This window comes from Topomyia yanbarensis, chromosome 2 (assembly GCF_030247195.1).
Source record: "Topomyia yanbarensis strain Yona2022 chromosome 2, ASM3024719v1, whole genome shotgun sequence".
NCBI classification, from domain to species: Eukaryota; Metazoa; Arthropoda; class Insecta; order Diptera; family Culicidae; genus Topomyia; species Topomyia yanbarensis.
In genome coordinates, this window is record NC_080671.1 from 152,308,461 (window position 1) to 152,332,527 (window position 24,067).

The 24,067-nt window shown below is 35.2% G+C and overlaps 1 pseudogene; it reads right to left on the reverse strand.

Annotated features, from left to right (window-relative positions):
• Positions 1–6,523: 6,523 nt before the first annotated feature.
• Positions 6,524–23,557, reverse strand: LOC131679844 (ral guanine nucleotide dissociation stimulator-like 1; annotated as a pseudogene).
• Positions 23,558–24,067: the final 510 nt, after the last annotated feature.

Genomic DNA, 24,067 nt, shown 5'->3' on the forward strand with positions numbered 1-24,067 from the left:
TCGTTGCCGACTGACGATTCATGATTCATTTCCGCCTCACAAAGCATCCACCACTTTCCAGGCGATCCCACGCTGAACGAGAAGGCTGCGCTGCAGTGTGCGTGCGAGAGTAGCGATAAAATGATCGTGAAATTATGTGAACGTTTCCAGAAAATGGGCAAAAACAGCCGATAGCTGTGAAGAAGCACCAGCGAGGCTTCTGCACACATTCCTTCGAAAAACAGCAGACATGCTTTTCATGCTTTGCTCACTTCCACCCCGTTTCCGGCGGGTTTAGTTTCCAACGGATGGGAGACGGAAGCGGAGTTGTTAGAGAGAGAGAGCTGTATTCCTGTACATAGTTCCTGCTGCCTATGTCATAAACACGCCACAGCAGAACGACCTGCTGCCTGCCCCAGCGCCTTAATGATTTTCTTCGTCTTTCTGACTTCTCCATCATTTGTGCTGGTAGGGAATAATCGCTTTTATTATTTTTGGGGTGCCGATGTTCTTACAGATCAGTGACAGTCAAAGTTTTGGTGAAAATTCACTGTCCGTTATTTTACTCATTTAGTTTCTCGTGCACTAATTTCAACGCGACGACTTGTGCCATGCCACAGCAGGAAAGCATTCGGCTGCCAATGCTGCTAGGGATGATCAATTGAGAGGCCTTTTGGTAAGCAAAAAAAAATGTTTTTTGCAATATTATCCTGGCATATTAAAAACATTACAGTATTTCGAGCTAACCGCGTTGATTTCACCTATTCATCATCCTTATCATCATCATCGTTGTTACTGACCAATTCCGGTTCTCAGGATCCTAACCGAATATATTTTAGTTCCTCAACCGGCAAATATAGGGTCTGTCTCGATGTCGAAGAGCTTTACTAGGATCTCAGCATTACTTTATCTGGTCTGACATCCGGCACTAAATTTGCAGTCTGGACGACTGCAAAGTGATCTGGGATGCAAACTTAGCAGGAATTTAAATTTTTCACTTCATCGTGTTCAGAAATACGCAAGCACTTTAAAACTATGAACATTTTCTCCTGGACGGTATTTGCCAAGAGTGTTCCTACTTTAATAATACTATTATTTACAACAAAAAATGAACCCAAAACCGTAAGCTCATCCTAATCTTTTTAGTTTGTTTGCAAATATCAAGTTTGGTTTCGAATAAGGCAACAAAGAGAACGCCTGAATACATAAGTTTTAAAGTTCGTAACAAAGCCGATCAAAACAATAAATTAAAACCCTTTCCTGGGGATGTTGTTGTTTCCGTTCCAATTCCACTTATAAACTCGTATATTAAAGACTAGGCTGCTGAATTCATCATATTGAGCCTGATTGATGTAAAATCCTAATGCTTAGAAACCTGTGATAACAATAAGAACCAATCAGTGCTTTATCATGGCCAAATTGCAACACCCTTGCGTTGGCTACCAATAATCGCTACAGATTAGAATCGCCACATTGTGAAACAAACTGAAACTGCTCGAACAAAGCTCAATCTTCTCGCCCACCATAATATCCAACGAACATTCGCCCTTCAGTAGGCGCAGATCCAGTTCAGTCCGTCTTTGTTTTTGAAATACCTACAGAAGCAAGTTGTCAGATGCATCAATGATAAAAAAACGCATCACGCGTATTCGAAATGAAACGCGTGTGTGAATAAGTCACCCTACTCATCCACAAACAGTCGAAAACACGTTGGCATGAGTATTTCGCCAGTATCAACCAAGCTCGCATACAAACCACGCCGAAGCCACATAGTAGACGCTATGGATAACCGAAACACTGCAAGTACACGAACAATTGTGCCATTCGGACGATATAGTCATGATGTTAGTCGCTTGAAATGTGAGCGACGAATGATTGAAATGAACACGGGGCAACTCTGTTTATAAACTACGCGCATTTGATTGGGTCACTAAGGTGTGAATGTGGACAAATGCCAATACTGCCGAAAATCCATAGCGTCTGTCACCTACTGAACCATCCGGACAGTACAGTCAACATGTTGCTCGTTTGGTATGTGAGCATCGACTGATATAAAACACTTCGATGGTCTCTTTTGGCGGCTGTGCTTGAAATAGGCTGGTGAATTTCGAATTTTTCTAGTCCTTTTCTAAAGATGTTCTGAAAATCCGTAGTAGTCTTACATTTTGTGAAATTAGATACAAAACACGTGCACATATTTTCGATCGGACATTGCTAAAATATTGCGATTTCGTTCAGTACAATTAGAAGGATTCTACTTCAAAATAAATCTTAATCGTTCTAGGGAGAGCCATATTACCATTAGTGAAGTTGTAGAACTACTAATTTTAAAAATGTTTACTGAAGACATATAATAAGCTCCAGCTGTCATACTTTTCAAACTACAAAGGTTTGGCGTGTTTCTTGGAAAATGATTTTATTCGTATAACTTTTGCGGTATAGACTTTAAACTAAATAGTATTCAGACAACATTCATCTTGTTTTAGAGTTTAATCATATCTATTATTTATCATTATCTTATAAAAGAAATGTATAGAACACGCTTGAACTTTCGAGATTTTTTACAAGGCCCAGAGAGCCGAGTCTTACATACCAATCGACTTAGCTCGGCGATTTGGAACAATGTCTGTGTGTATGTATGTGGCCAAATTTCGTTCGTGTTTCTCAGCAATGGCTAAACCGATCTTATCCGAAACAATTTCGAATGAAAGTTCTAGCACCGTAGTTTCAGTTGTAGTTGTGGTTGTGGTTGCAGTTGTAGTTGTGGTTGCAGTTGTAGTTGTAGTTGTAGTTGTAGTTGGTCGGTGTTAGGTCAGACCGGACTAAGTGACAGTGCATTGATTTCGAGAAAAACGCGTTTAAAGTTTGAATCGCAGCATCCTTTACATTATAATTGGAAATTAATTTTTGCCATAATTCATGTTCATTGTTTCATATTTCAAATCTGGTAAAAGTGGAATGTAGATGAAGAAATTCTTTATCCAGTGCTATCATTAACTCATTTTTTGATGTTTTGCGACTTGGTCCGGTCTGACTTAACACCGACCAGTTGTAGTTGTAGTTGTAGTTGTAGTTGTAGTTGTAGTTGTAGTTGTAGTTGTAGTTGTAGTTGTAGTTGTAGTTGTAGTTGTAGTTGTAGTTGTAGTTGTAGTTGTAGTTGTAGTTGTAGTTGTAGTTGTAGTTGTAGTTGTAGTTGTAGTTGTAGTTGTAGTTGTAGTTGTAGTTGTAGTTGTAGTTGTAGTTGTAGTTGTAGTTGTAGTTGTAGTTGTAGTTGTAGTTGTAGTTGTAGTTGTAGTTGTAGTTGTAGTTGTAGTTGTAGTTGTAGTTGTAGTTGTAGTTGTAGTTGTAGTTGTAGTTGTAGTTGTAGTTGTAGTTGTAGTTGTAGTTGTAGTTGTAGTTGTAGTTGTAGTTGTAGTTGTAGTTGTAGTTGTAGTTGTAGTTGTAGTTGTAGTTGTAGTTGTAGTTGTAGTTGTAGTTGTAGTTGTAGTTGTAGTTGTAGTTGTAGTTGTATTTTAATTTGTTGTTAATATGCAAAGACAGATATTTAAAGTAGTATAAAATCATAGGGCACCAAATGAGGGTAAACAACCGGTTTTCACAATATTATTTAATACCATAGATCGCATATTTGCACAATTTTCTATAGGATTTTTTATCTTTACGGGGCAGTTTTGCAATGATATGAAATTTATTCTCTCTCTCTCTCTTTCTCTCTCTCTCTTTTCAAAATACCCCTAGCAGCAAACTAATTGCATATCCTTTCCCTCCAAATTGTCTGTCGAAGTATGAGTATCAACTTTTCCAAAGATAGTATGGCGCTAATTGTAATTGTACGAGACCGCGTTGTAGGAGACCCGACTGTAAATAACAAGGAAACCAGCCTAAGAGAACAAATCGTTCACCTGCCGACAGATGGTGGATAATTTTAAGTCCAGTAACGTTTAACACATGACGAATTTTAAACTTGAAACAACACCCGTACAACCTGCAGTGACAAAGGTAGCGTAGACCAGGGCGACATTATGGAACCATTTCGAATCGACTTTTTCATACAAGCTTGCATACAATAAACCTTTCGTTTCGAGATGCGCAATGCCGCCCCAGTTTTGAAGTTCGAAACAAGACTGTTCGTAATAATAAAGCATAACCTTGTGTTGGGGATGTGATTGTTTCCGTTTCAATTTCACTTTACAACTTCTATGTTAATCACCACGGTACTGACAATACCGTAAGTAATTTATTTAATATAAAATACTAATGCTTGCAATGTAAACCTGTGATAACAATAAAAATGAATCATTGCTTTATCTCGGTTAGATGGCTTTACGTTTGGGTTGACCACTAAGAATAGCTAATCTATAGCTTCGCAACTTTTTGAATCAAACTGAAACTGCTCTAACATAACTCAATCTCCTCGCCTACCGAAATCTTCAAATAATATCCGCCTTTCAGTGATTTGTAATTTTGTAATTTTCTTGAACACGACAACCTCTTAGTACAGACATTAAAGCAGGTTAAGGAAGTTTCAGTAGGCTCAAATCCTATTCAGTCCGACTGTGCATTCGAAATATGAAGCCTATTGTGTCAATAGTTCCTACGTACCTACAAACTGAAAATATTTTGTGGTAAGAATTTCACCCGCATCAATCCAACGCACACACAACTAAAAAAATAAACTAATTTAAATTTAAAAATGAAATAGTAAATTTAATTAAGTGTTGAACCAAATACAAATTAAATACGCCAAGGACCCATACAAAAGGGAAATCATTATTTGGCTCTCCGAAAACTAGATTTAATGAACCCTATGCATGGATTTTGCTTGGCAACTAACAAACACTGAAAAATAATAAGAAATGGCAACATATTTTGATAAATCCGATCAGAGCATGCCGTTCTTAAGTTTATTTTTTTTATTGATATTTGTTTGTTTCTGTGCAGATTTATGATTCAATATCGTTTCATATATGCTGAAAATATTTCGTGCAGTGGCTGGAACCTAAAATCGACCCTGTCCAGCCATCAATTTTCTACGATCGTTCCGGGAGCATATAATATTATGTCTGTTGAAAAAACTACACCGGCCTGGTGTGAGAAATGCAACAAGTTCACCCCCACTAATCAAAAGAGTCGTGTGGCTGATCTGCCGAAAATTCTATCGGTTAACTGCGGTCTGGAGACGAACAAAGAACTTGAGTATCTGAAGAAATAAGTGCCGCGACACTCTGCCCAAGTGTCTAGCGATGGTGATTCGCGGAATGGTGCAAACGTAGGTAATGCGAAAATGTGCCGTTACGGGATGCACTGCTCTCGGGTAGATTGTCACATTTTCCATCCGAGGTGAGATTCCTTGAGCCTGAATATTGTTCCAACAGGTCCTATGATATTTTACGCTGTTATTACAGATTACACCCACCATCGTTCAACTCGAATGCGTCTAATCAAGGTCAGCAGAAATAGTGGGTCCCGCTAGGCTTCCGAATGACATTGGATGAGAGAGAATTTGGAAATTGCATCGTTGAAAACTGCTTCCAGCTGCTATGAAGGTTCTGATGCTCACGAAAGCTGCAAACTAAGTGAGTCAGAACATATTTCGTAGTAGCGACAATTTAAAATCGCTTGTCGGTAGCTGTTTACACCAGTACCGCACTCAGGAAGAAACAAGAAGAGAACAAGGCATGTTTGAGTTTGATTCAGTACGTAAATCCATTCGCAAATGATATGTTACCGAACCAAACTCCGGTGAAATCTGAGGTGACAAACATTTTAAACCGTTGAGTAAAAATTAGATCTTTCAGTCGGGTGACTTGGTAGCAATGGATACTTTGAATCGGGAGGAATGTGAAATCCAGTCAGATGGTAAAATGTCCACCGTAAAACCTCGTCACATGAGTGTGGCTAGGATCACGTGTATCCGCGGACAAGGTAAAGATGAACGAGTACTCTTCGTCGTCGATTACATCTCCACTCAGGAGCAGGTTGTCGACTATCCGACAAAATTCTTTGAAATTAAACAAGGCGATCTGGATGCTAACTTTAGCTACAAGAGACGCTGAAAAAGTCCTACCAAAAATACACTATCTGGTGGAAAGTGATGTCATCTTCGTCGGACATGGACTCAAGAACGATTTTCGCGTGATCAATATAATTGTTCCGCCGGAGCAAGTGGTTGACACGAGTTACCTGTTTCATCTCCCTATCATCGCACGGTGTCGCATCGCTTCTTGACATGGCAATTCCTCGGGATCAAAATCCAATCCGAGACACACAGCAAGAAGTTTCAGTGGAAAGTGCAGGATTAATGATGTACCGTGCTGAGGAATAGTATTTTCCCTATCCTACAAGAGATTTGAATGTTTATTTCTTGCTTGGATTTGGAAAATATTGCAACACGCAGAAAAAAAGATTTGTAGGTTAAAAAATATACATTAAATTCAATTAATAAAATTATTGGTCGTGAGACAAATTTATTTTTTGAATTCAATAAAATTTGTTTCAATAAAAATAATTGTTCCGCAAGGCCATAATTTGATGTTGGAACGGTCTATCCCTGTGAATGAGCATAGGAAGGGCAATTGATTGATTTACACATGATGATTATACGCGCATGAATAATGAGTCTTTACCCAGATAGATTCAGCGTCTTTAATTAAAATAAACACAATTTGCTCGCATTTACTTTGAGGATAATGTGTCTTGTCCAGGACCAGCGGCGAGGCAAACCACCGATCGAACAGAGCATCCTTTGGCAGATGACCTCGAACTCCTTCCGTCACTTGCCGAAATTGATCAAGCCATCCTGTAGCGTAATAGGTATGGCAGCATGAATCAATGAATCATCGTTAGGTCTGTCAGGAATGTCCCCAGATAAGGAAGGGTTCCGTAGCTAATTAACATGTTTTGCTTCTGAAATACCTTCTGCAGATGGCGGTCTTTCTCGCCTACCGTGTCGGCAAACTTAACAGTACCTTCCCGCATCAGCGGTTCCTGTTGGGCTCAGGCGTTATTATCCTCGGAAAATATCCGAGCAAATTCGGTGTAGAGTTTCAGTTGTTGTTTCAGTTGTTCTCGAAGCAGCACGGCCCAGGAGAAGTTTTTCAATAGTCGATGCTCCTGTGCAATGTCAATCCAAGTGGACATGAGAAGGGCTCGTCCCTAGTAAAAAAATAGCTCGTTAGAATACAAATTCAGTTAAGATATAGTTAGTCTTACCTGCGGTTTCAGCTGCGGTTCGATAAGCATTTCACCCGGAAGGAAACCGCATTGAACTGAGTAATGGTGGCGAGTACTGATCCGCACTCGTGCTTGTCCCTGTTGGCGATCACACGTATCACCCACTTGAACAGTTTCATATCCATTCGGGTCAGCTGTTCGGCAAAGTGCTTCACGGGAATTTCGGGGAATCGAAACGAGTTCATCAGATGCGATGGTGGTCCGCGGAAGGCAGGTTGTAAATATTCCAAAAACTCCAAACTAGTCGGTCAGATCATGATAATAACTGGACCTTGGCAATGGCGAGGGTTTTCTACTGTTCTTGTTTGGCCTATTGGTACACCTGGTCGAAGATAAATGATTGGAATGGGTTGGTTTTAACAAATATCAGTTGAACTTACCTAATGTGTATTTATGAATTTTGCAACCTTTTTGATGTGAAGCCTTTACAAGCTTTCCGTATCCAAACCTTCGGGGAATCCATCCAGCCAAACGTGCAGAACTGAGACTATAATGTCAGAGCAGATAGTTTATTCCTGAAGCGGAGTTTTGAACTGTTCACTTTTGAACAAACTGATCGTTCAGCGCATCCGAGGGCAATAGTGCCGCTGGTTCCGAATATAATTTCTCGTACTGGTCCAGCAGCAATCCCGGGACATTCTCCGGTTGGGTAAATGTTCGGTAGGTGGTAAGGAACACATTTACAAAGGTACCCTCCAATTCTCCGTCATCCATCGTCAGGGCATCCACTAGTCGTGAGAGGGTGGCTGCCTTTATGAACCGAACTTGCACGGTTTCCATTTCAGGTGCGATATTTCATCGTCAGAGTCTTGCTGTAAATGAAATGGACAAAATAGATAGTTTTGGTTATAGATTTGTTTGAAGAGATGTGGTGGTATTTTTTAAACATACCAGATTTCCAAGAACCGTGCGTGTTGGACGTTACAGTGCGTGCCGAAAGTATGTGGATGACTAAAAAAACCAAAATTGGTAGAGTTGGTCGAGTTTTTAAGTGTCATCAACTGTCCAACTGAGTCACTGAATGGGACAAAAAATTAGGCACCTGTTACCTAATATTTTAAATTCCGACAGGTTATCGAATCAGTTAGAAAAAGAACTTATTCACCTGGTTCCTTTAGTTTCAGTGCCTCTCCAGAATCTGTATTTAACGTCAGACGTGGAGCTGCGGGTAGAAAGATTTTAAGACAATGTGCGAAAATAACCACCTACCTCCTCAAAGCAGGAAAAATCCCATCCTTGAGCTGCAGATTAGAAATTCTTTTTCATAAGTAATATCTTTTTTCAATAAACGTTTATTAAATAAAACTTACATTTTCGTCAACAGGTAACCAAAACAATTGCATGTGTCAATCGTTGCTAAACAAATTCATCCGTGCAACCAGTTTTAACACTATTTCATCAAAGCACACTGTCACTTTGACAGTGTACCTCGGTGTACCATTGGGTAGCTTAAAACGTGTCCTCGAAAAATCGTCAGAGCATTCCGTATTAACATATTTGTATTTGGTTGAACTCAATTCAAACCACAAGCGTATTACAGATCAACGTGTGTACACAACTCGAACTTATTGCATTTTTATACGCGTAGGGTGAAGCACAAGCGATAAATTTTACACACAGCAAACAAATGGCCACACGATTTATGTGTGTGCAGGGCCGTCGAGAGCCGCGCCGGGCCCCGGGGTTTGAAGTACTGACGGGCCCTACCATATACGACTTCTTATTTCAATATCGATTAGAGAAACTATACGGATGCAACCGTTTCAATTAAACTATTTGTTATGAAAATTGTTTATTTGACACGATTCAACGCGTTAGCTTAACAGAGTCGTCAGTATTTTAAACATGTAATAGATGGAAAAAATAAAAATTAATAAAGGAATATTTGTGTCTGGCCATTAGAATGACTTGCGTCCGATTTACCATTCCAATTGGAAACCTTTTTTGTGGCATTGCCATACAGTCCATATCGGCATTGTTCATGCTCCCTTGACGCACAATAATGCTGCCCAGAATCAGAGCTTAGAAAAATTGACATCCCTTCGTGAGCTTGAAAGAGAAACAAAATTCAATTCATGCCCGCCGCGATGAATCGAATGTTTGGTTTGTTTCCCTTTTTGCTTTTCGGTACAATGCATTCATGTTCGCATATGTTCGGTTTCAGGAGCAAACTGAATCTTGTTTCTATGCTAGCTCGTCGCTGTTGTGCTATCTTATGACAAGCGCCATTTAGCACATTTCGAGAAAAACGATTTTTAAAGTTTGAGATTGAATATCTTGAAACTTAGAAATTGCACAAACAATTCAAAGAAGGCAATTGATGCTTCTATCTATTCTGTATTAATCTCTCAAATATTACGAAGATCGGTTGACTATGTTGCGAGTTTTCACTATAAATGTGAACAAAAGTCACACTTACACGTGCCATAGGCGTGTATTGATGACAAAATTTGTAGGGTGTCATAATCGTGCATGGAAAATTTTCCATAGAAAAAAATCAGCAATTATTAACTTTTATTCATATCTTTGGCTTCATTTGGTCTATGAACAATCGATGAGATGCATTTTGAAGGAAATGAGTGAGGGAATTTAGAAAAAATAGTTATTTTTGGTTACAGTGTTGCCAAATATGCTACATTTCCAGTTTAAAACTTAACTTGCATTTTTCTCACAATTCGTGCATTTTTGTTTTGAAAATGAGTATGCCATTGTGTTTCTCAGATAGTTTTACATATAAAAACATCTTTTACATCAAGATAATTTGAGCCAATTCCTAGACACAGTCAATTGAAGTAAAAAATGAAAAATTTCTCAGCACGTTTCTCGCTATATCTCAGTAACCAAGCAGGTTGTCAAAATTCTGTAAACGCCACTTTGCACAGTGGCTCAAAACAGCGTTTTGAGGTACTTAATTCGCTGGAGTCAAAACTGTCCATATTAGTGATTTCACATATCCTACTATGTTTGTGTGTGTAAAAAGCGCCATCTTTTAGTGATATTATCTTTTTAAAAAAATGATCATAGTAGGCTATAGAAAATTTAACTTTTGAACCGAAAGAGATAGCGCTTGGCTGTCTTCGACAAAGTTGTAGAGGAGAGTATTTTTATAAATTTTGCAGAAGACATGTTGTCTCTGTCACTCATAGTAATCGAGTTATGAGAAGTTCTCTATGGTGAACTCCTTCATTTCCTATTTTTACTCATAATATTTTTATTTCTAATTTTTCGCATTAACAATGTTCTAAGGTATTTTTTATCATCATAAAACACACAACTTTTCCGAAGAGACCAGATAGCTGTGAATACTGTGTAAAGACTTATAACTGATTTTGATTTAATTTTGGCCTGTTTTTGAACCCGTGTGACTTCACTATCGGCAAAAATTGTAATTATACTATCAATTATTCTAATAGGACTAGGTTTCACCTACAAAACAAAGGTAAAATTGTTTGTCCATAAGCACCCGTTCAAAAGTTATACACTTTATGTCTGGCCTTCCTTTATGTCTGGCCTTCCTGAAGTCGCGTGCATGGCTCACTGAACGAGTAGGCCAGAACACCAGCCAAAGACGCTTTCGCTTGATTTCCTGAGTGACGCGCACTCTGTGTACTAGTGCGTCTACCGAAAGGTTAACACTGATATTGAATGATTTTCCAATGGGTGCATTAACCGGCTGGATATTTTCAAATATTTCAGACTGTGGTGAAGGCAGCAATTTTATGCATAATCTTTTTTGCCCTGAAGCTAACTTTCATACGATAATCTGGACTGAGATGAAATTGTATGTCACCCATTGGAAATCGGTTTTGGAATCAGTTGTTACATTTGCGCTGACATTCAGAGAGAAAACATTCCGAATGCGATGACTGGGATCCAACAGCGAAATCTGCTGTTAAAAGACTGAGACAGAGAGTTGTGAGAGAAAGAATTTCAACTTTTGGTGGAAACTAATGGGTAGAATAAGTATCTAGTTAAATTCCCATATTTTCTGCATCAAATGTGTACACTGCAACCTCCATTTACGAATCAAGCCAAGGGTTCGTAAATTAAATTAGTTCGTTTTTTGGGATTTAGATCGTAAAAAAAGTTCGCTTCACATTCTTATTAAAATTCGTTGGTTGAGCAATATTATCGATAACCCTAACAATTTGGGAATTTTTGAAAAGGGCTTGACGAGTAGATGATAGAAACGGTAGCTTGGAGCTATTTCGAACAATATCTGTATAAACTAGGAGGGTATTTTTAAGCAGGTTTGATGAGTAGATGAGTGATGCCCTTTTGAAGGCCAATATAGCGTCTTCTGGTTGAGAAAAGTTTTCTATAATCATATCATTCGCATCACAAATCACTATACCTATATCGATTATATGATTATCTTATTTCGAAAACGTCAATATTTTAGGTTATAATGATGTCTTAACTGGAATTCGCCATCTTGATTTTCAAAATACATTGATTTTCGTCATCTACTCATCAATCCTATTCCGAGAATATCCAACTTTTATTAGTGACAGTTAGCTAGGAATATGATAAATTGTATACCACTTCATACTGCACACTTTGAAAAACACTTGCGATAAATGAAACCAGAATGGTTCAATTGCACTGTTAAATGAATCTGATTGGGTTACGTTCACCTACTTCAGAAAACCATTGGAACGTATGATCGTAATATATTTGCAGTGTCAACAGAAACAATAAACTTCAACAATTAAATTAAAATAAATTTAATTCGGTTAAAAATGCGGGCCCCCAAAACAGACCCGGGCCCCAGGGTAGTTGCCCCCCCTGACCCCCACTCTCGACGGGCCTGTGTGTGTGTGTGTGTGTGTGTGAGTTAATGCCCCCACTATAGAAATCCGCAGTTAAACCGTGTACAATATGAAACCGTTTCTTTTCTGTGTGCAAAGTTTATTGTGCGCTCTTCAGCTTCCCCTGCTCGATATGAAAATAGGCATGCACACGAATTATTGTACGATTGAACGGTATAGTCATAATGTTGCTCGTTTGGCAAGCGAGGGACGAAAGATCGAACGGACACGCGGCATCTCTATTTATAAACTGTCCGTATGTGATTTAAGGCCGATTTCTTCACCCTCGCTTAAAACTTAAGCCTGGTTTAAACGTCAGTTTTACCGCAATTCGTCTCATAACTCAAGTGTGAAGGTTCTAGACCCCCGTCCACGTCGCTTGATGTATTTGAAATTGGTAGAATAGAGTGGGGTCATGTAGGTCAGTTTTCTTTGGCGGGCTCTTGTGGTGGTATTTTTGCACTGATTTTGACAAACAAGCACTCTTTGGAAAGGGTATACATCTGGCAACGTTTTGGCACTAATGGTTTCATGCTTTGCTAAATATTTTTCGAGCTAACTTTGAGCTACTTTGAGAATTTAAAAAAGAGCGATTTTTTCAATGCCCTACTCCACATTTCAAAATGATACTGAGCGCTGCTGATTAAAAGTAGTGATTCTTATGTAAAAAGTCCGAAAAATCGATTGGAGATAGTTGGAATGATCTCATGAAACGTATGTACCAGTTTTATCCCAATTATTCCCATAATACAAGTTTGAAGTTATACCTTGTTCAATATTTCAGAAAGTTGTATAAGAATCACTACTTTTGATCATCTGCATTCAGTCTCTTTCCGAGAAGTACAGCGAGGTTTACCTTCACACTTGTATTTGTATTTGTATTTGTATTTGTATTTGTATTTGTATTTGTATTTGTATTTGTATTTGTATTTGTATTTGTATTTGTATTTGTATTTGTATTTGTATTTGTATTTGTATTTGTATTTGTATTTGTATTTGTATTTGTATTTGTATTTGTATTTGTATTTGTATTTGTATTTGTATTTGTATTTGTATTTGTATTTGTATTTGTATTTGTATTTGTATTTGTATTTGTATTTGTATTTGTATTTGTATTTGTATTTGTATTTGTATTTGTATTTGTATTTGTATTTGTATTTGTATTTGTATTTGTATTTGTATTTGTATTTGTATTTGTATTTGTATTTGTATTTGTATTTGTATTTGTATTTGTATTTGTATTTGTATTTGTATTTGTATTTGTATTTGTATTTGTATTTGTATTTGTATTTGTATTTGTATTTGTATTTGTATTTGTATTTGTATTTGTATTTGTATTTGTATTTGTATTTGTATTTGTATTTGTATTTGTATTTGTATTTGTATTTGTATTTGTATTTGTATTTGTATTTGTATTTGTATTTGTATTTGTATTTGTATTTGTATTTGTATTTGTATTTGTATTTGTATTTGTATTTGTATTTGTATTTGTATTTGTATTTGTATTTGTATTTGTATTTGTATTTGTATTTGTATTTGTATTTGTATTTGTATTTGTATTTGTATTTGTATTTGTATTTGTATTTGTATTTGTATTTGTATTTGTATTTGTATTTGTATTTGTATTTGTATTTGTATTTGTATTTGTATTTGTATTTGTATTTGTATTTGTATTTGTATTTGTATTTGTATTTGTATTTGTATTTGTATTTGTATTTGTATTTGTATTTGTATTTGTATTTGTATTTGTATTTGTATTTGTATTTGTATTTGTATTTGTATTTGTATTTGTATTTGTATTTGTATTTGTATTTGTATTTGTATTTGTATTTGTATTTGTATTTGTATTTGTATTTGTATTTGTATTTGTATTTGTATTTGTATTTGTATTTGTATTTGTATTTGTATTTGTATTTGTATTTGTATTTGTATTTGTATTTGTATTTGTATTTGTATTTGTATTTGTATTTGTATTTGTATTTGTATTTGTATTTGTATTTGTATTTGTATTTGTATTTGTATTTGTATTTGTATTTGTATTTGTATTTGTATTTGTATTTGTATTTGTATTTGTATTTGTATTTGTATTTGTATTTGTATTTGTATTTGTATTTGTATTTGTATTTGTATTTGTATTTGTATTTGTATTTGTATTTGTATTTGTATTTGTATTTGTATTTGTATTTGTATTTGTATTTGTATTTGTATTTGTATTTGTATTTGTATTTGTATTTGTATTTGTATTTGTATTTGTATTTGTATTTGTATTTGTATTTGTATTTGTATTTGTATTTGTATTTGTATTTGTATTTGTATTTGTATTTGTATTTGTATTTGTATTTGTATTTGTATTTGTATTTGTATTTGTATTTGTATTTGTATTTGTATTTGTATTTGTATTTGTATTTGTATTTGTATTTGTATTTGTATTTGTATTTGTATTTGTATTTGTATTTGTATTTGTATTTGTATTTGTATTTGTATTTGTATTTGTATTTGTATTTGTATTTGTATTTGTATTTGTATTTGTATTTGTATTTGTATTTGTATTTGTATTTGTATTTGTATTTGTATTTGTATTTGTATTTGTATTTGTATTTGTATTTGTATTTGTATTTGTATTTGTATTTGTATTTGTATTTGTATTTGTATTTGTATTTGTATTTGTATTTGTATTTGTATTTGTATTTGTATTTGTATTTGTATTTGTATTTGTATTTGTATTTGTATTTGTATTTGTATTTGTATTTGTATTTGTATTTGTATTTGTATTTGTATTTGTATTTGTATTTGTATTTGTATTTGTATTTGTATTTGTATTTGTATTTGTATTTGTATTTGTATTTGTATTTGTATTTGTATTTGTATTTGTATTTGTATTTGTATTTGTATTTGTATTTGTATTTGTATTTGTATTTGTATTTGTATTTGTATTTGTATTTGTATTTGTATTTGTATTTGTATTTGTATTTGTATTTGTATTTGTATTTGTATTTGTATTTGTATTTGTATTTGTATTTGTATTTGTATTTGTATTTGTATTTGTATTTGTATTTGTATTTGTATTTGTATTTGTATTTGTATTTGTATTTGTATTTGTATTTGTATTTGTATTTGTATTTGTATTTGTATTTGTATTTGTATTTGTATTTGTATTTGTATTTGTATTTGTATTTGTATTTGTATTTGTATTTGTATTTGTATTTGTATTTGTATTTGTATTTGTATTTGTATTTGTATTTGTATTTGTATTTGTATTTGTATTTGTATTTGTATTTGTATTTGTATTTGTATTTGTATTTGTATTTGTATTTGTATTTGTATTTGTATTTGTATTTGTATTTGTATTTGTATTTGTATTTGTATTTGTATTTGTATTTGTATTTGTATTTGTATTTGTATTTGTATTTGTATTTGTATTTGTATTTGTATTTGTATTTGTATTTGTATTTGTATTTGTATTTGTATTTGTATTTGTATTTGTATTTGTATTTGTATTTGTATTTGTATTTGTATTTGTATTTGTATTTGTATTTGTATTTGTATTTGTATTTGTATTTGTATTTGTATTTGTATTTGTATTTGTATTTGTATTTGTATTTGTATTTGTATTTGTATTTGTATTTGTATTTGTATTTGTATTTGTATTTGTATTTGTATTTGTATTTGTATTTGTATTTGTATTTGTATTTGTATTTGTATTTGTATTTGTATTTGTATTTGTATTTGTATTTGTATTTGTATTTGTATTTGTATTTGTATTTGTATTTGTATTTGTATTTGTATTTGTATTTGTATTTGTATTTGTATTTGTATTTGTATTTGTATTTGTATTTGTATTTGTATTTGTATTTGTATTTGTATTTGTATTTGTATTTGTATTTGTATTTGTATTTGTATTTGTATTTGTATTTGTATTTGTATTTGTATTTGTATTTGTATTTGTATTTGTATTTGTATTTGTATTTGTATTTGTATTTGTATTTGTATTTGTATTTGTATTTGTATTTGTATTTGTATTTGTATTTGTATTTGTATTTGTATTTGTATTTGTATTTGTATTTGTATTTGTATTTGTATTTGTATTTGTATTTGTATTTGTATTTGTATTTGTATTTGTATTTGTATTTGTATTTGTATTTGTATTTGTATTTGTATTTGTATTTGTATTTGTATTTGTATTTGTATTTGTATTTGTATTTGTATTTGTATTTGTATTTGTATTTGTATTTGTATTTGTATTTGTATTTGTATTTGTATTTGTATTTGTATTTGTATTTGTATTTGTATTTGTATTTGTATTTGTATTTGTATTTGTATTTGTATTTGTATTTGTATTTGTATTTGTATTTGTATTTGTATTTGTATTTGTATTTGTATTTGTATTTGTATTTGTATTTGTATTTGTATTTGTATTTGTATTTGTATTTGTATTTGTATTTGTATTTGTATTTGTATTTGTATTTGTATTTGTATTTGTATTTGTATTTGTATTTGTATTTGTATTTGTATTTGTATTTGTATTTGTATTTGTATTTGTATTTGTATTTGTATTTGTATTTGTATTTGTATTTGTATTTGTATTTGTATTTGTATTTGTATTTGTATTTGTATTTGTATTTGTATTTGTATTTGTATTTGTATTTGTATTTGTATTTGTATTTGTATTTGTATTTGTATTTGTATTTGTATTTGTATTTGTATTTGTATTTGTATTTGTATTTGTATTTGTATTTGTATTTGTATTTGTATTTGTATTTGTATTTGTATTTGTATTTGTATTTGTATTTGTATTTGTATTTGTATTTGTATTTGTATTTGTATTTGTATTTGTATTTGTATTTGTATTTGTATTTGTATTTGTATTTGTATTTGTATTTGTATTTGTATTTGTATTTGTATTTGTATTTGTATTTGTATTTGTATTTGTATTTGTATTTGTATTTGTATTTGTATTTGTATTTGTATTTGTATTTGTATTTGTATTTGTATTTGTATTTGTATTTGTATTTGTATTTGTATTTGTATTTGTATTTGTATTTGTATTTGTATTTGTATTTGTATTTGTATTTGTATTTGTATTTGTATTTGTATTTGTATTTGTATTTGTATTTGTATTTGTATTTGTATTTGTATTTGTATTTGTATTTGTATTTGTATTTGTATTTGTATTTGTATTTGTATTTGTATTTGTATTTGTATTTGTATTTGTATTTGTATTTGTATTTGTATTTGTATTTGTATTTGTATTTGTATTTGTATTTGTATTTGTATTTGTATTTGTATTTGTATTTGTATTTGTATTTGTATTTGTATTTGTATTTGTATTTGTATTTGTATTTGTATTTGTATTTGTATTTGTATTTGTATTTGTATTTGTATTTGTATTTGTATTTGTATTTGTATTTGTATTTGTATTTGTATTTGTATTTGTATTTGTATTTGTATTTGTATTTGTATTTGTATTTGTATTTGTATTTGTATTTGTATTTGTATTTGTATTTGTATTTGTATTTGTATTTGTATTTGTATTTGTATTTGTATTTGTATTTGTATTTGTATTTGTATTTGTATTTGTATTTGTATTTGTATTTGTATTTGTATTTGTATTTGTATTTGTATTTGTATTTGTATTTGTATTTGTATTTGTATTTGTATTTGTATTTGTATTTGTATTTGTATTTGTATTTGTATTTGTATTTGTATTTGTATTTAAAATTTGTGTTCATCTGACACTAAGTCTCAATGAACTAAACTAAAAATAATTAACCTAATGTAACAGCAAATGGTGAAGAAATTGTGATGAATTATAATTGAGGTCAAAGTGCTCGGCAAGCTCGTTGAAGCGACGAACCATCGCCAAAATCGGACTATTAGCAGCGTAGTTGGTGTTTCGCATTTCGATGTGTAGTAATGTCCGAGAGCGAAGAACACGGGTTGGGCCGTAGAGGTTGATTTGTCCAAGGAGATCGGGAACATCATACTCAGCCAACAGAAGCTTTGATATGAAAATGGCCTGCGAAGTATGTCTACGTTCTTGCAAAGTATGTAGTACTAATAGTCTGCAACGGTTCTCATATGGTGGCAGGTTCAACGGATCATTCCAAGGCAATTGACGTAAAGCATATCGTATAAATTTGCGCTGGACAGCTTCAATCCTTTCACTCCACGTTGCATGATAAGGGCATCAGACGATGTTTGCAAATTCCAATTGCGAGCGCACCAGTGAGCAATATAAAGCCTTGAAATACAGAGGATCCCGGAATTCGCTAGAAATTGTGAACATAAAACCTAGAAGTCGATTTGCTTTGTCGATAGTCGCTGACAGGTGATTGGTATAAGTTAGCCTTTCATCGAGAATAACACCTAGATCTTTTACGTGGTCAACGCGTTGCAGCTGAGTTCCGGCAATGTTGTAGTTAAAATTAAGCATATCTCTTGTAGGATGAAAACCGATGACAAAACATTTCGTAACACAAAGGATCAACATGTTTCTTTGGCACCAATTGTAAAATGTATCAATGAGACACTGTAACTCACGGCAATCGGCTTCATTCCTTATCACAAGAAATATCTTCGTCATCGGCGAAAAACAGTTTCCCTCCACGCATTAGAACAAAGACCGCATCATTCACGAACAATGAAAATAGTAATGGACCTGGTGTACTACTTTGGGGAACTCCGGAATTATTACAAAAGGATTCAGACACGTTGTCACCAATTTGCACGACGCACTCGCGGTGAACAAGGTAGGATCAAAGCCAGTGGCAGAATCTCGAGGTACATCCTAGTTTATCAAGCTTTGCAAGCAGTATCTCATGGTTAACTGTGTCGAAAGCGGCCTTAAGATCTGTGTAGACCGTGTCCACCTGGAGTTTCCTGGATATGTTTTCAATGCAAAACGATGTGAAGCTAACTAAATTCGTCTCTACCGATCGACCAGGAAAGAATCCGTGCTGACAAGGGCTTATGTAATATTTACTGACAAAAAAGAGCATCTCGTTGATAAGCGCTTCGAAGATTTTTGACTCAACTCTCAGCGAAGTGATTCCCCGGTAGTTCACGATGTTGCTTTTGTCCTTTTTCTTGTGTACCGGAAACATAACTGAAAACTTCCAATCATCGGGAAATTTCTGCTGCTGAAGCGACACATTGAAAAGGTGCGTCAGTGGGATCGCTAAGATATCGGAACATTTTTTCAGAACAGCAGACGGCATAGCACTTTGTCCTGTAGCATAAGACGATTTTGTTTTCCGTATTGCAGAGAGAACCGATTGTACTGAAATTGTGAATACATCCATATCCACTGCACCAATGGGAACATCACGGGTCGCGTTTTCGAGCTCGATGGCAGATGGCACATTAGTCGTGAAGACAAATAAGGAGCATTTTTCCGCCGTTGTAGTCGCTACTTCGCCATTGTAGACCATCCTAGACGGAAGACCCGTTTAACAAAAGCCCAGAATCCCTTCGGATTTCGTCGTAAGTTTTGTTGGATGCGGTCCACATATCCTTTGTACAGCAATTTATTGTAACAGTGGTACTCATTGCTGGCGAGTGCGAAAAAGCGCATGAGAATAGGGCATCGACGATTTGTGTACGCACGTAGGGCTTCGACGCGGATGCGTTTCAGATTCCGAAGCATGGCGTTAGACCATGGAGGCTTCTTGGGAGGTTCATATTCTGGCACGGATTTTTCAACACAGTCAATGAGTAATCGGTTATAGAGATCGACTGCAGCATTTACATCAACTTGATCAAGTAGTACACTCCAGTCAATCAGCGATAAAGTGCGACGTAGTGCTGTTAAATCAGTTTTGCGAAAATTACGACGATTCACAGCTAAAGCTTCTTCATATTGTGGTGAACTAATGATGGAAATGGATATTTCTAATGCGGGATGATAGTTATCCAAAGGAACGATCACACTGGAAGCTTCACTCACAGAACACTCAGGCAAAGCATTCTCACTGACGAAGACGAGGTCCAGAAAACGAGATTGGTGTTTGGAGATCGTGTTTACTTGATTTAGTCCGTGGAAAGCCATCCCGTCCAGTAGTAAGCGGCTGGCAGGATTTGTTGTCGAGGATAACGGGTTAGGGTAAGCGTATCCACGTCCAGAAGAAATCCACATCAGTCCTGGTTGGTTGAAATCACCAAGAACTATTATCACATCGTTTGCATCTGCCTGAGAAGAAGCGTGTTCTATAGAGTCTAGATGGAGCTGCGCAATAGTGCAGCCAAGTCGCTTTTCTGGAGGAATGTAAACAGCTCCAATAAAGTAGTTTTCGTCTGCGTAGTAATCTTCGTCCAAACAACTTCAATGCTTGATGAACTATCCACACCAAATTCACAGGAGGCTAGTGCGGAAGAAACACCGATCAAAAGACCGCATAAGAATCCCCGAAGAGCTGCATCGATGTAATACGATCGTCAAGCCAAGTTTCCGTCAGAACATAAATATCGTAGTCGCCGTCAAGAACAGCCAAGCACAAGTCCTCGATTTTCATCCTTAGCCCTCTGACGTTTTGGTAGTATAACCGTGAATCGTCAGCGCCACGTGGCAATCGTGCCGACATGCTGAAGGGACGTGATGTACCCGATGGCATGCTAGAAACCAAAAGGTTTTCAGGGAGCGGATCGTCATTTAAAGCAAAATACTCGCCTGAGAAGGGAGTTCGGAAGACCCCCTCACGACCTCCGAACGCAGAGTCAGGACGACTGAGCTGGTCGCTGGCTGGTAGAACGACTGCGTTGGAGCTTGAGTTAAAGCAGAAATTAGGGTAAATGGGCACAAACCCTTCGTGCGGTCATTTCAAGTATGTTCAATCGATACTCTGGACTGTTTTACAAACAAAAAACTGCTTCCGATTAGCCGCTTTCATCCATTCTTGAAATATTGAGTCTGTACAACATGGATTTATTATGGGAGGAACTGGAGTAAAACGGTACACACGTTTCGTGCGGCCATTCTAACTGTCTTGACTTTATTGCATAAGAATTAATGCTTTTAATCAATAGCATTCAGCCTTTTTCTGAAATGTAGAGCCATTTTTATTTAACTTTACACTTGAGTTACGAGAGAATTGTGGTAAAATGAGTACACACATTTCCGTGCGGTCATTCTAACTATATTCAAATGATAATCTGGACTTTGTTAGGCAAGAATTATCACTTTTGATCAGCCGCATTTAGTCCTTTACCGAAATATAGAGCCAGTAACAACTTAAAACTCAAGTTGCGTGGAGAATTGGGGTAAAATGGGTATACACGATTCGTGAGATTATTATAGCTATATTCAATCAATTCTCAGGACCTTTTACATAAAAACTACTAACTTACTACTAAGCATTTAATGTATTCAGCCGCATTCAACTTCAACTTCAATTCAGTGTTGAATATTAACTGAAACAAAAAGGAGAATTAGGGCAAAACGCGCATGATAGCGTATCATACGCGCATTGTAAATGCTAGCAATCAATTTTGCAGACCTTTTTACATAAAAACATCTTTTATGGTAAACTTAATCCAGCCTATTCAGTAGTTCTTTTGGGTACATTTTTTCCCACTGCGCAGCGTGAAAAAACTGAGTAACCCTATACCGCAAATCGGAGCATTTCATCCAAATATGCTTCGCTGGTAACTAGCGAGAAGCCGATTCGTTCCAACGAGAAAGACCTACGATAAACAACTATTTAGTGGTCGAAGTTCAGCACAAACAATATACGTATGTGAGCCGACGGAGTAAATCGTTTCTAGCGTGGCGTCGCTCGAGCCCATAAAACGTAATCAAATGGAAAATGGTTGCAAAACTTTCACCACAGTTGGGTTCTACAGAAGAGTTGCTTGTTCTATCATTGAGTGCCGAAGGGCCGACGGCAAAGGATAACTATTTCGGGTCACGTCATCGGCAGTACGCTCAGAATAATTCCATTTCGATTCTATGGAACAAAGGATTGGGCCGTTTGGATAGATCAAAACCCGTTTCACAGTATTTAATTATCAAATTTCAATAGATATTCTTGGAATGTAGCTGTCATCATTGGCAATATCTAGCAATTTTGTTCTAAAATGCTGACAAGATATCGAATGTTAAATTGCAACAATGTGTGGTGTGAAAATCTAAATGAAACCTTGAATCGACTTCTTATCCATTAGAAATTCAATTTTCGTGGGAATTTGAAAATAAAGAAACGCAAATTGTTCTTTGGTTCTGGTTGGAACAGCATGAACAATGTACTCCCTCATTCTTCTAGTACCGCATTCCCCAAAGGACAGGTTATTCGGTAGCCGCAAAAGTTGTTGAGTTCGCTGGTTTAATTTGATGCAACCACCTTCGATAATAGTGCATTCACGGTTAAGGTTGAACTGTGCATAGGTGAGGTATTGAGCAGCTTCCGATCGTTCACGATGAGGAGCCATAACAATTCAAGTCACGCTATGGTACAGTATCGGTCCTTTTGACTCCTGGTTTGCATCGGGTTTCGGATGCAAGTTTTACAGCTATTTGCGAACAAACAGTGCAATTGTGGCGCAACATTCTAAGCACCCAAATGGGAGATGGAACCGACACACATGTGTCTAGATGTATCTGCCGGCATTGGCAGTGCAATTGTTTCGTTTTGAAACTCCGTTGTCTCGCCGGGAAGACGAGGTGTTTTGTGTTGCGCGTTTCATGCTGCTGGTCGCCTGCGGTAGAATGTCGAAAACCATAAGGCAAACAAATGGTTATTCCTAGCCGTCCGATTGTGCTGGGTCTGTGGAAACTGCTGGAAGTCATTTTATGGGAAGTGCTGTAATGCAATTTAGATATAGGTGTTTTTCGACGTATCTTACATGTCTTTTTTTCAAGTTTAAGTTGGTTTAACATAACTCACATTACGCGATTTCGATGATGACAGTAATGAGTACTAAACAGTTGGATTCCCCAGATTATCAACCGTTGTGTGGTTTAATGTTCATTGAATCGCTGTAATTTAGATTATGTTTGCTATACTAATCCGAACTGTAATTGTTCTACAACGGAAATAGGAACGATTGAATCACATCGCACATTTATATTCAAGTTTTTAATTCTTTTTCTTCTATTATTTAATTCGTTTATTTGACACGGCTCATAGCGGTAGCTTAACGGAGCCGTGGAACTTTTATGTCCTTATAATATGTAAAAATGAAAATACAAGCAATTATTATTTATTATCTGTTGGATCTCGTGCGAACAAATTTTTTTTGCGAGCGGAGAACTTCTGTCGCGGGGGCGAAACATTTGTCTGCTCGCCTGCTGTGTCAGAGAGGTCCTTTAATTCTCTCTTGTTTTTCAAGTCATCGTTGATGCTCTCTTGGTGCCCGCGATCAGATTTTCTTCCCTGATTCTTGAACTTACGGTTGACCAGTGTAAGCCCGTCGTCATTGTTATTACATTTCTTGCTGATGTTGCTTACAGTTGATTTTGGTATGGTGGATGCTTCTTTTGCGGTTGCCATTATAGTCGGAACAGCTGCCATTAGTTTGGCCGCCGTTTGAGGTTCAGACATCGGTATTGAAAGCTCTGTTTTGGCTTGGTTTGCCGTAGATAAGTTGGCAATCGGTTGAGATTCATTCTCCGCTGCATCTTCCGCGCAAGATTGTCCATAATGTGCTGTCTGATTACAGTGTTTGCACGTAGGAGTTTGCCCCTCATGGATACATAACGTAGTTTGTTTAATTGTAATTCCGTGAGTTTTGAGTGTAATTGTCAAGTAGGAGGGGTCTTTCGACCCGCATCCTCACTACAACAACGCTGTTAGGAGTACCCGGGAAGAAGTTTCTCCAAGTATCAGGTGTAACTGATTCTACTTCTTCGTATCGCGACATGAATTTTGCAATTGGCTCAGGAGGTCTACGAGGTGATAGGTCATGTAGCTTTCCATCTATATAGTCATTGTCAATATACACAGGAATCTTAATTCCAGCATTGTCACGTTCAACTACGTGTTTAAGTTTTTCTGCAAAACGAAACGCTCGGCTTGTGCTAACGTGTTGAATGATTTCAATACTGCATGGCG